We start from the raw sequence: 13,114 nt of genomic DNA on the forward strand, positions 1-13,114 counted from the left end.
CCTATTTGCATATTCATAGACATTTTAAAGTTGACTGCATTTTTATTATATATTCATAAGCCTTTAAGTTTAATTTGTGTAATACTATATTATATTTGTAAATATACTTCTATATATATTTGTTTAAGGGTATCTTAACTAGTCTCCATCTCATCATGGTAATATCCCATTATTAAAATAAATTGTTAAATAATACACAAATTTCTAGCATTTTTAATTAGCTTAACATTATTATAATAATACAGTAAGTATTCTAAAATAAAGAAGTCATAATATTTTTGATGTAAAATTAAGGACAACAAATCTCATATAATGATCCAGATCAACATGTTACGACAACTCGCTCTAACACTTTCTATTTATCTAGTAATATTTAGGACAACAAAACCCATATAATGATCCAGATCAACATGTTACGACAACTCGTTCTAGTAATTCCTATTTGTCTAGTAATCTTTCTCTCGCAGTTTTTAATCTAATTTGATGCATATTTGTACATAATATATATGTGCATCGTATTTTGTCGCATCCAATAGCCTTCATCTGCCTGCCGAATCAGCCACTTACTTTCACTAATTGGTAGTACCGAATGTGATTATATCGTTCGTCAATTGATTTTTCTATAAAAATACTGATACTTTTCACCAGTGAGTACAGATTGTAAAATTTTTCTTTTCAGATCATTTGCATGCCAGCAAAATCGTTAAGTTTTAATACATATTTGCAATAGATTATACTGCTAACACTGTCTGACACAAAATATTTTTAATGTTTATTCAATAATTTTAGCTTGATTTGAAGGTGTTAAATTTAACTGTATAAACCATTTTCCAACATATGAAAAATTAATAAGGGTTTAACATTTGATAATTGAAAGAGTTTTAAGATATTATAAAAATGTTTTTATTACAGATTAGAGATACGAATTTCCATTATTTAGCAAACTTAAAATATCAAAACAGGGATGATACTCAGCAATGTACAAAATATTCATTTAACTTTATTTAAACTCACTTCAATCGTTCAATATCAATCTTCCGAACAATTTTTCTATCAAATCCTTCTTAGTCAGATAACTGATGAATATCATTATGCCAGATTCCTCAATCAGTTGTCATTTAGTATCGATGTTCCGTACAATTTTTCTTTTAAATCCCACTTAATTAGAAAACAGACGAATTATGCCAAATTCTTCGTTCAGTATCGATCTTTCGAACAATTTTTCTCTCAAAGCGTCCTTAGTCAGATAGATTCCTCAACAAGTTGCATATTTTTGATTTATATGGCCTCTAATATCTCCTAACGCATTGTAGTATTGCAATGCTTTAAGTTTTATTCACACTACAAATGCACCATTTATTCACAAATGTGTAGAGTATATTAAATAAATATCAATTTATTTGTATATAATACTAATGCCTTTTAATATATTATAAAATTTCTATTAACATTTAATGAGGTGCTGACTCTGAAAAAAGTGGAATAATAATTACTTATTATATTATTTTTCAAACTAATTAACTTTTTCAAAGTTAAACTACTAAAACTATATTATAAAAATTGAATCAGAAGTGTCAGTTCTTATAAAATAATTTTTATATTATTAAAGGTAACAAATAAATATACAATTATCTTTCATCTTTCAAAACTTAAAAGGAAATAATAAACTTTAATGAATTTTATAGTAGATATCTAAGTTGAAACATTTATTGTCAATGTCATCTAATTGCAAACTCTGGAAATTTATTTTATAACGTAATATAATACAATAATAATTGTATGAACTCAGTGCAATTATTTATTTGAGCTTTCAGTATGGATTAGTTTACTATTGGGTTGACCAAATAGAAATATTTAACTTAAACACCATGAAATAATAATTTTATTATAAAATAAATTAACTCTTCAATAATATTTATGTTTAGAATTTCCAACGAATTTCATTAATTATTTCACTTTCTTCCTCTACTGTTGACATTCAATGTACAACGTAGCGTATGAGTAACTATTTCATCGGTATTGCTTTCATAGTCGTATTGCATATTGAACTGTTTAATGTGAAATACATTTTACATTCTAAAGTGTTATATATATATATGCATATGTTTAAGTTATTCAAGCTAAATGCATTTTAATAAAACAAGAAACCAGCAATTAAATTCCAACTATGACACTCCTTACAACACCATATTATTGTAAGTGTATAATCATATAAGATAAGTCTTGATATTTGTAAGTTAGAGACTAAAAAAAACTTAAAATGACACAAAAATACTTTATTTTTAAATAAAATGATTTCACTCATACAAAACAAGTGACGAATTTATATTGCTAAATATATCTATTTTCTACAAATATTAAGTTTTACTACCATTTGATTTAGTCTTTTGAAAAGTCTCTTGGTCAAGCTTTTTGTCGATGAACCACAAAAATTCTTACCAACAGCATCACGAAACCACATGGCAATGGCAAAATTAATTGATTTTCATTAAAAAAAAGATATTGCTCCAAAATGTACTAAAAAGCCGCTGTTACTTTTCTATAACACTAATGTATATTATATATTAAACAAAAAATAAAATAAAACGAAAACATAAGAAATATGATAAAGTAAAGCTGGCGAACTATCGTTATCTTAATCCCAATACACAAAACCATGCTTTCTTGAAATAACTCCAAAAATCAAAATTAATGAGTTCTTTCCTCTCAGAATCGGAGAATAGGCGTTTTCATGCTCCACATATACCTAATCCAAGGTCACCATCAAGAACCATATGGCTTCTAGGGTAGTCCTGTATTATTTTTTCATGTACTTTATTCCTGTCCCGTTTTGGAAACAAAACTTGGAACTTGAGCATTGAAAATTTGTGCAGTCTTGACTACTTGTGGAAAAACACGATATGTCAACGCTTCTAATTTGATAGACACGAGATCTAAGCCAAACAGTCCAAAGTCCAAACAAATTATATACGAACTATGACCAAATTAAAAAAAAATTTGAATATTTTCTAAGACTACTGATGATGAGTACTTGGCAATACTCGAAACAGTGTTGTATTGTTAGCCAAATTTCAATAATATAACTATAATTTTTGTTGTTGTCTATTTGTTTCTATTCAAACCCCTCTAACTTAGTCTTTAGTTGGACAAAGTCCTACTTCAACTAACGTTGAATCCGATCATAAATTCGATTTTTTAATCTTATGTAAAAGTTTCCTTCTTAGATATTTTCAATACTTATCTATATTTGTTTTAAGTTAGACTTTAATATCTAAATCTCTATAATGTCTCTATAATCTATAATCTTTTTAAGACATTAATTTTTTTGTTTGTATTATTAACTTAACATTATTATTTTCTTTTATTAAATTGTAATTTATTTAGTCCAAAAATAGTAGGCGTCTGTTACCATTACTTTTTTGGTAACGGGTTTTGAGCTCAAAGAGTATTTCCACCAGCAAAGTTCGCAATGTAAACATTTTATAAGTATATTATCTTATTATATTTATATTGAAAATAACAGTGTATATGTATTTAAAAGTACATTCCTAGTAAAAGGTATTTAAAATGTGAATTTTAAAATTCACGTTAAAGATACTGAATTTCTGGCAAAAACAAAGTCAAGAAGTGTCATAGATCGAAGATTGCATTCATCTGACATGGTCATGTATGTCTTTGTTCCTGAAACTAAGACTAACCTTTGGGAAATCTTCAGAAAAAGTCATAGGCTATACCTCAAACAAGCTATGAAATAAATATGAAGGGGCGAGTTCAAACGCTATCATAGTTTCATTGCCCTGGATGCGGGCTATCTTAGGAATGATAAAATAAATTTTGATTTATATAGTTATATACAATTATAATTTTTATATGTTTACAATTTGATTGTTATAAAATTGTAATAAAATTATATAATTTATGATAATTTCCCATACTCTATACACTGATTCTCTCGTAGAATACGTTTTCTGAATACATATAAAGTAATGTATATATATTTACTTTTATTTTAAAATTTCTGTTTTACAGTATATTCAGTGGAACTTAAATGAATATATGATTAAATATAATCAAAACAGCGATTATGACACAATGTCGTCCGTCGACTTATAGTATAATGAATAATAGTATAATAGTAAATATAATATTAGTATAATAGTGTAGTATAATAGTAGTAGTATAAAAAATATATTACATATTAAAGTATTCATTTTTAATATATAAATATATATATGCTATATACATATACACACATGAATTTTATGGAAGCTCGTTATATTAATTTTTATGTAAAAATGAAAGAATAAAATTATCTATAACTGACAAAATTAAAATTATAAGTAAATATACATAATTTTCTAAAAAAAATATAAGATTGAAAAGTGTTATTTCGTATCAATTTGTAAATAAACTCTCTTTTTAGATTTAAACTCCTAGTTTATTTATAATACTCTTTTACGATAGAACAAACCACTTTTCAATTTCGATTTGAAAATTTTGAATTTATTTACAAAAACCAAACCTTTCGCACTAGGAATTAATATTCATACGAATTCATATCAGTGAATGTCGGAAGCGTGGATTTAAGACCTCGAAGAGAATATCAATTTCAATTTGATTTCAACTTTTTCAGTTTTCATTAACCACAACACATTCACGCGTCAAAAACTGATGAATTTTTCAATGATGCCCACCCACATAAGCTTCATACTCATCCATGGATAAAGGGTTTCGCTGTAGTGCGTAGGTTGTAAGCCCAAGAGCAAATACTAAATCATATTAATGTGTAAATGCAGTTATGATACTCACAACTTCTCGCGAAATGCAAATCATGTCAAATTTTGGATATGAAATTCGAAAGACAAAACTGAATTCAGGAACATATTTGATACTGATGATGAAATCATAAAATCAGAAGTGCTGTGAAAGTTATTTCAAAAAAGTAGTTTCATTGGGAAAGGAACTTGTTAATAATAATAATAGTGAATTCATAGTAATAAACATTTTTATAAAATAATAATTAATAATTGTTAATAATAATACTAGGGTCACTGTTTATATTTTGAGCCTTGGCAGCACTGGTTGCCAGGTCTCATCTGACGTTTCCATACGAAAGTTTGACATTATTAAACATGACCTCCCTTAGACTTTTTGTCAAAAGAGCATTATTTGTTTTACATTAATTTACAGTAATTTTTATGCGATGATTCGACGTGGAATATCAAGACAAGAGTACATTGCACAACTTACTTCCACATCGCCATATTTGACGATGAAGCTAGATTCTTTGCCACTGTGGTACAATGATTTTAATCGTGGTCGCAGTTGGCTCACTGACAAAATTTCTAATTTCGTGAAGGTCGAAATCAATCCAAAATCAGTTGTTGGGCCAAAAAATATTGATGCTGTACAAAAACTGATATGCAAGATTGTCATACGACATACTGTGAGATTGAGGCATTAGGCATTAGTTTCACCACCATATAAAAAATATTGAACGATCATTGAGCGGTGAGAAAGGTTAGTTCTCATAGGATGCCGCATTATTTGACATGATAAAATCTCAAAAAGATGATAGTATCGATTGGTGCAAACAAATGCTTAAGAAGTACGAGTACAGTGGCAGTGTTTCAAAAGACGTAGTTGTATATAAAATTGTAACAGGTGACGAATCATGGATATATGCGTATGAACCAGTACGTAAAAAACAGTCGACTGTATGGGTGTTTCAAGATGAGAACCAAATCCAACAAAAGCTTTTCGCGCTCGAAGCGCTTCGAAAGAAATGTTCACTTATTTTTTCGGGATAACTGGTCATGTCTCAACTGTATCCGTACCATGACAGGAACGTGAAATGGTCAATTCCGATGGGTATACAACCATTTCAGTTTATCAACACTTCAGTTCAGTTTGTCTCCGTTGACTATGCCCATGATAAAGGATATTAAATCATTGTTGACTTATTCAAATTCTAATATATATTTTATAGAGCTATATACTTAGTATATTATACAATATGCTTTTAATGCAATTAATTTAATTAATTTTCTATCCATTTATATACGACATAATTTCAAATTTAATTGCTTATCTTAGTATTATTTTTATGTGGTACGCAAAAGCAAAATTATTTGCCATTATAATGAAATACTTATAATCATTCACTTAAGTGGCATCCCAATAAAATTTTAAAGTGCAATTGTTTTTTAAAATTAATTAAATTGTGGTTGTTTTGCAAATAAACACAATTCCACTTAATTTATCTAATTAAACATTTATTCACTTACCTGTACATAAGCAAATTCGATGACTGCAAATGAGATAGAATATTTAACATAAAATCAATATAATCAGAAAACCAAACAGAAACTTGGCTGGAGCATCATTTTCCAAACATTAAAATCCAGACAACAAATGATATAAATTCAAATTACGTGGCATTTATCGACTAATGGAAATACACAAATGGATAAATTGTGGAATTTGATAGTTTATTGACTAATTTTAATTTATTTAATTTGTGCTGTCATTAGTTAAAAACGACATACCACATATCGCTTTGACATTCATTTTGTTTTATTTAATTTTTTTTTCAACACGTATTTCGGAATTTTCCAATTATAAAATATATATTTAAGGAATATAGATAAATATTTAAAATCCTTGTTGGAGATTTTCTAATTAAATGTAAGAGTATGAATTTAGTTTCAATAATACGCAAGGAAAAGTTAACCTGAAAAACTGTTAATCATACAAGCCTCAATATTATTATTCAATTATATTTCTTAACAAAATGTTTTTCAAAATACTATAATTATAGTTTTTCTAAAAGCTTGTCTACCTAGTTAGTTTGGCTTTTTTTAGAGAGGTTTCGAATAGTAGTGAACTACAACAACAAAAATTATTTTATTATTTTAATTAATTGAATTTTTGTCTGACCATACAGCTATTTCCAGTATTACCAGATGCCCATCATCAATTGTCTTATAATTATTTCTTATATTGTATTATTCGTAAATAATTTTTTGAGACTGCAAGTACCAGGGGTTAAACTAGTAGTTGACCCTACTAAATCTAAAGTGCAGAGTCATTGTTCATTAACCACCTGATCCGAAGCTGCACCTGACTTTAACATTAACAAATTCATTTGCTGTGTTATATTAGAATAAAATCATAATCAAATCATTATTTATTTTTATTTTTTAATTGAAATTTAGTATCATTCGATACTTCGATTGGTTCGATTGGGTATATATTGTAGAGATCTCTTAACTGGTGATTTTTTGATAACAACAACGTTGGTTAAACTGTTTTCTAACCTAACCTTTCTTTAGTTTCTTGATCATTGTAGAGATCTCTTAACTGGTGATTTTTTGATAACAACAACGTTGGTTAAACTGTTTTCTAACCTAACCTTTCTTTAGTTTCTTGATCATTCCGGCATATCAAAGATCAAAACAGCAGTCGAACTCATAGGAATCGGTTATAATACGATGTCGCAATCATATCTCAACTTGCTAAAATCTATTAAAAACTAACTATTGAAGGTAGGATCCTATCTCAATGAAACACTTAAAACCGAAATCGCGATGACTGCAGAAACTGTTGGTTTAATGGAAAACAGTTGAGACCCCATATTTTTCTTATCACTTTTTGTAGCAGAGACCGTTGACTACTTATTGATGAGTTCACTAATCACAGCACTTACACGGTGGAAGTAAATAAATTTCATTAAAAATAATAAATTTCATTAAATAAAAAAAGCACACACACAATGTAGCAGAAACAAAATTATATATACTTGCACACATAAATTTATGAATTTGTTTGTTATAAAATAAATATAGTTCAGCAAAAGCATAGGAGAGTAATCTTTAGAATTCAACTACTTTTGAAAATTACCTGAAAATAGGAATTGGTTTTTTCAATTCCAATTCCAAGTGTAATCTATTTGCTCAATTTCAAATTCCAATCCCTTGTAATTACGAATTTGGTTTTCTTAATTCCAATTACAACTGTAATCTCATATCTTAATTCTAAATTCCAATTACCCTGTAATTAAGAATTCGGGGTAATCTAATTACAAAAGTAATCAATACGGCACAGCTCTGCTTACACCAAACATTTCTTAGCCTCGCTTATAACAACTTATGTCGACTTTGAAGCTGAAGTGCAATAGGTTGAAACACTTCCTATGTTTGTGTCTCGTGCTCTCAAGATTCGGACTAAGAATTGTGGATTCAGCCGGTGCTTTAATATCAGGTTCTTATAATTTACTAAAAGTGATAAGTAATAAGAAGCTTTTCCGATTGTACGAAAATTGTCGACAATTTTTGGCATTTTCCGATATTTGGAAACCATTTGGCTTTCCTTACAAAATAAATAATTTAGTCTATTACAGTGAGAGCTCTGTTCAACGTGTGCTCTTATAAATGGATATCTCTATTAACCGTTATTGTTTTCCTTACAAAATAAATCATTTGTAGTTATTACAGTGAAAGCTCTATTAAACGGGCGCGTTTATAAACTGATATCTTTATTAACCGTTATTGTTTTCCTAATAAAATAAATAATTTATTACAGCGAAAACTCTGTTTAACGAGTACTCTTATAATTAGATATCTCTATTAACCGTTATTGTTTTTCTTATGAAATAAATAATTTGTAGTTATTACAGTGAAAGTTCTATTTAACAGGCGTACGTATAAATGAATCCTGTATTAATCGCATAACTTTCTAGTCTCCAGTTTTCACAAGGAAGCTATTCTCTTAAGTGGATAAATTGATGGTCCCGTCAGGATTCGTTGAAGATAGATTACCCTATGTAGTTTATTCATTTTGTTTTATTATCTTCATTCTTATATTTTAACTTAATTTTTTTTTAACTTAATATTATCTTATAGATACTATAAATATTAAATTTATAACTCCTTAATATCATTGCTCTAGAGTTTTTTTTAAACTTTTTATAGTTAATTTAAGCAGCACCCAAAATAAAATATAAAATGAAATGAAGTGTAAAACCGATCAACACCTTGTACTTCAAGCCAAACTTAAATAAATGTAAAATATCTTTAAAAGTCACTTAACTCAATTGACCAACTGTTACCTTGATTACTTGCACACTTACGCATCATTAACTGGGTTAATGTGATTAAAACTTTGATTTGTCAAGACGAAAGACAACACCACACTTGCTCGCCACATAGATACTTCCGCTTGACTGAATAATTAAATGCTAAAATCGAATAGGAGCACAAATCTACAAACCCTTCAAACACAAACACTTTCCTCCAAGAGATAATAATTGTTTGATTTAAGAAGTTTCGTAGATATTTTCCCCTTCTTTTGGGGGGGGTGCAGTAATAATTGAAAATCAATTCTTTGCAGTTGCTAAATTTCCGGTGCTTTTCACCACACGTATTGCCGTTCCACATAAATAACGATTTTCTTCATATTTTTGTTTTCCATAAAAGCAAACATTATTCGTTCATAAAATCCTAACTACCCATAAATAATGTGTATTATTCGCCAACAGGGCGCAAGGGTGGTCTTCCAATATTACCATAGTTGCGTAAATGGATTGGCTTGTGGATATGAAATGGGGTTTGTTTTATTTGCTCTGCATATGCAAAAACTCATTTCTATACTTAAATTTTGGCATATGGTGAAGTGAGTTTACTTGAACTACTCCAAGCTATTAGGAATTCTAATTGAATTAACATAGAAATTGTTTTATTTCATTTCTGATTTAATTGATCATTCCTGCTGTTAAAACAATAATAAACACAACATAATGCAATATTTTCGGCGTGAGATAATTTCCTTCATTATATTTACAATTACTTTATCACGAAAATATATTAAAACATAATATAAAGAAATGTTCCAATTATACATTAATATTTCGCAAATATATCCATTATAAAGCTTGTTTCAAGAATAATTATTGTGATTCTAAAAATATATAATTATTAAATTAAATACATATGGATTGAATATATAAAAAAAAAATTCTGAAAACTTTAAATATTTTATAGATCTTACAACATTTTATATATTTTAACTACACACAGCAATTAATTATTTCTATTTACGTTTAACTTTTGCTCAGTAATCTACCTCTTTTATATTCCTCATTGCAATTATACAGTAGCTTATTGAAATAGCAACGAATACTGACTACATCATCCCACTCACGAATTTCGATAACATATACAAAACTCTTATCCTTCTTCCAAACCCTGTACTAACAAACATCGACGATCCAAGACAGATCTTGTCTTGGAGCGAATAGCTCAAAACTGCGAAACTAATATACATAGGTAGATGAGGAGTATAATCTAAAAAGTCTCAATTGATAAATTAACTACAGATTACAGATATATTATATTATAATATGTTCCAAACATAAATTAATTCTTCTATTTGGCAATTAAAATTAAATTATCTACCAAAATTAATTAATCTTTAATCATAATTTATCAAATTAATTCATAGAAATTAACTCAACTAAAATGTTGAGATGTAAACCGACATTGTCTAGCAATGGATATATACTCGTATTAAGGAAAGGTTTGGATATTTTCAAATTGTCACAAAATTAAACAAAAATATAGAGATAATATCATGTGATTTAAAATTGTCCCGTTTATCTTTCAATAAGACATTTTAAGCAAACAATCATAATCTAATTTGACTTCCAAACCACACAAATCATGGAATTTGTACAGCTGATAGATTGGCTAGACACAACATCACTTTTTCGTGTACCACTATAAAATCTAAAATGGAAGCTACTATAACATCCTTTGAACATCTTATTAGACAAAAATACCAACAATGACAGAAAACTATTGGTATATAGAATATATACAATATCATATCTCGAAGCAACTTTATTAGAAATAATATACAAGAAAACAATTACTGTCTTAAGTTTAACAGTAAGTGCTATCAATCTGCTTAAGTCTCTCATTACAGATCGTTGTTTGAACGGTAGGTATGCCAATAGATTGAATATTTGTGAAAATGACTTTAGAAACTATCAAGAGGAGCACATGAAAGAAACGATCGAATATTTATTTAATTTTATTTGGTTGTCCTCAGCAGTTAATAGAAGAAATTATAAAGAAGTTAACTATTTAGGAGGTTTCTTCAAATCATCACCACGTTAAGTGTTCGACGAATCTGAGAAGCATAATGACCAATAAAACTAAGTAAGTACGCTGAATCTGAATTCAGTATGCATACGAAGATCAAAACAAAGCTTTATATATATAATTTTAATGTTCCGACAGTAATGTGCTAAAGGTCTAAATTAAAAGTCCTCCAAACTTATTTAAAAACTCATTTAAAACTCCATTAATAAGTATTTGTAGTAAATTTTAAGAATCTGTGACTATGAATTGGCCACACAATATTCAAACAGAATTTAAAAAGCAGGATGGGCGGTACGTTGAAGCACACAGGCAACTTGGAGACATAGGCAACGCGTGGTGTAAGACTATAGAAAACTAGTTAAAAATATGGAACCATACTTGGCGTCATGAATATTGTAAACCTCTTAGAAGAACTCGATTTATAAAATTTTTGTGGACACTATGTATCACTGATAGCTATGAATAATATTAAGCAGGTATTTTCGCTAAATAAATTAATTATATATAATTAACTTTTTGGTTGCTCAATATATAAATCCTACACTTCCACAAAAAAGTCATGAACCCCTGAAAATTTATTTATTATAATTATTATATTATTTATTATATTTAGGCCTTTCTGTCTGTTAGTTTGTCATTTTCGTTCAAAGCAATCCTTCAATTTTTGAACTATCCGAAAAAAATTTTGCACACATACTTTTCAAAAGTGGTTTCTAGTTATTTGACGGATTTGCCGAAATCGGGACACTTCTTTATAGCTTCTATATAAGTTAAACAATCGGCTTCCATTTTTAATAAAAGCATTTAAATAAAATTTGATACTTATATGCATATAATAGACTATAAAAATTTTTACTCATATCAGCTAAGATTTGAATTTAGCTGATATAAAAAAAAACCGAGTCAGTCATAGGTTTTTTCTAATATACGCACTTCATGTTTGAAACGTAAGCATTATTTTCAGAAAGCAACCTGTGTAACAGAAATGGGGTATTAAACTCATTAGAGCTTAAGCTTAAATATAGCTTACATATATACCACAGATTTAGGACCATCTTTGTTTTTAAAAAACTTTTTTATATTACAATTTATTCGCTTCTAATTAAGTACTTAAGTTTCTCATATAAAAGAAAATATTTGGATGTACAGTCAAACTTCCATAACTCGAACTTCTATAACTCGAATTTTCTATAACTCGAACCAAAAACAGTGCACCAAGGTTTTAGAGAGCAAATTACATGCAAATCTGCTTCCATAACTCGAACTTCTAGAACTCGAATTTCTCTATAATTCGAACAAAAATTTTGTTTCGTGCCAACAGAAATATGGGAAAGTGCATTCTATAAGTCTAATTTTTGTTTTAATTATAAATCCATTTTGGTGTTAGGGGAAGTCCCTTTTCCAAATCAAATGTTTAATTTTTTCTTTCTTTGACAGCGTGGTTTAAAGTAAATAAAATAACTTCCAATGCTACTCTTAACGATTATATTGAACTTGACAATGAAATTTGTACGTCAAGTTTTTCTACAGATGACGATATTATTGAGCACTATAGCTCCAAACTACTGGATCCAATTCTAAGCACAACGGAAAGTGATGATGAGGGTTCGGTGGATGCAATTGTTTATCAGCCTTCTAAGAATGAAATAGAAGATTTATTCAATATTCTGAATTTATATTTGTAAACAAATGACAGTACAACTGATGATCACTATAAGAGTATAAAAAAAATGTAGTATCTCTTTTTACTGAAAATAAAAAGCAAAATTAAAGTCCCAAACCCTAATATCTGAATATTTTACTTCACTATAACTTCTATGCTTTATTTGATTGCAAATTTTATCCTTTCAAAAATAAAAAAATATAAAAAAATTCTCTAACTCGAAGTCTCCATAAGTCGAACCTATTCTTTGCAAATTTGGACTTCGAGTTATGGAAGTTTGACTGTATAT

This window comes from Teleopsis dalmanni, chromosome 2 (genome assembly GCF_002237135.1).
Source record: "Teleopsis dalmanni isolate 2A chromosome 2, ASM223713v2, whole genome shotgun sequence".
Classification (NCBI taxonomy): domain Eukaryota; kingdom Metazoa; phylum Arthropoda; class Insecta; order Diptera; family Diopsidae; genus Teleopsis; species Teleopsis dalmanni.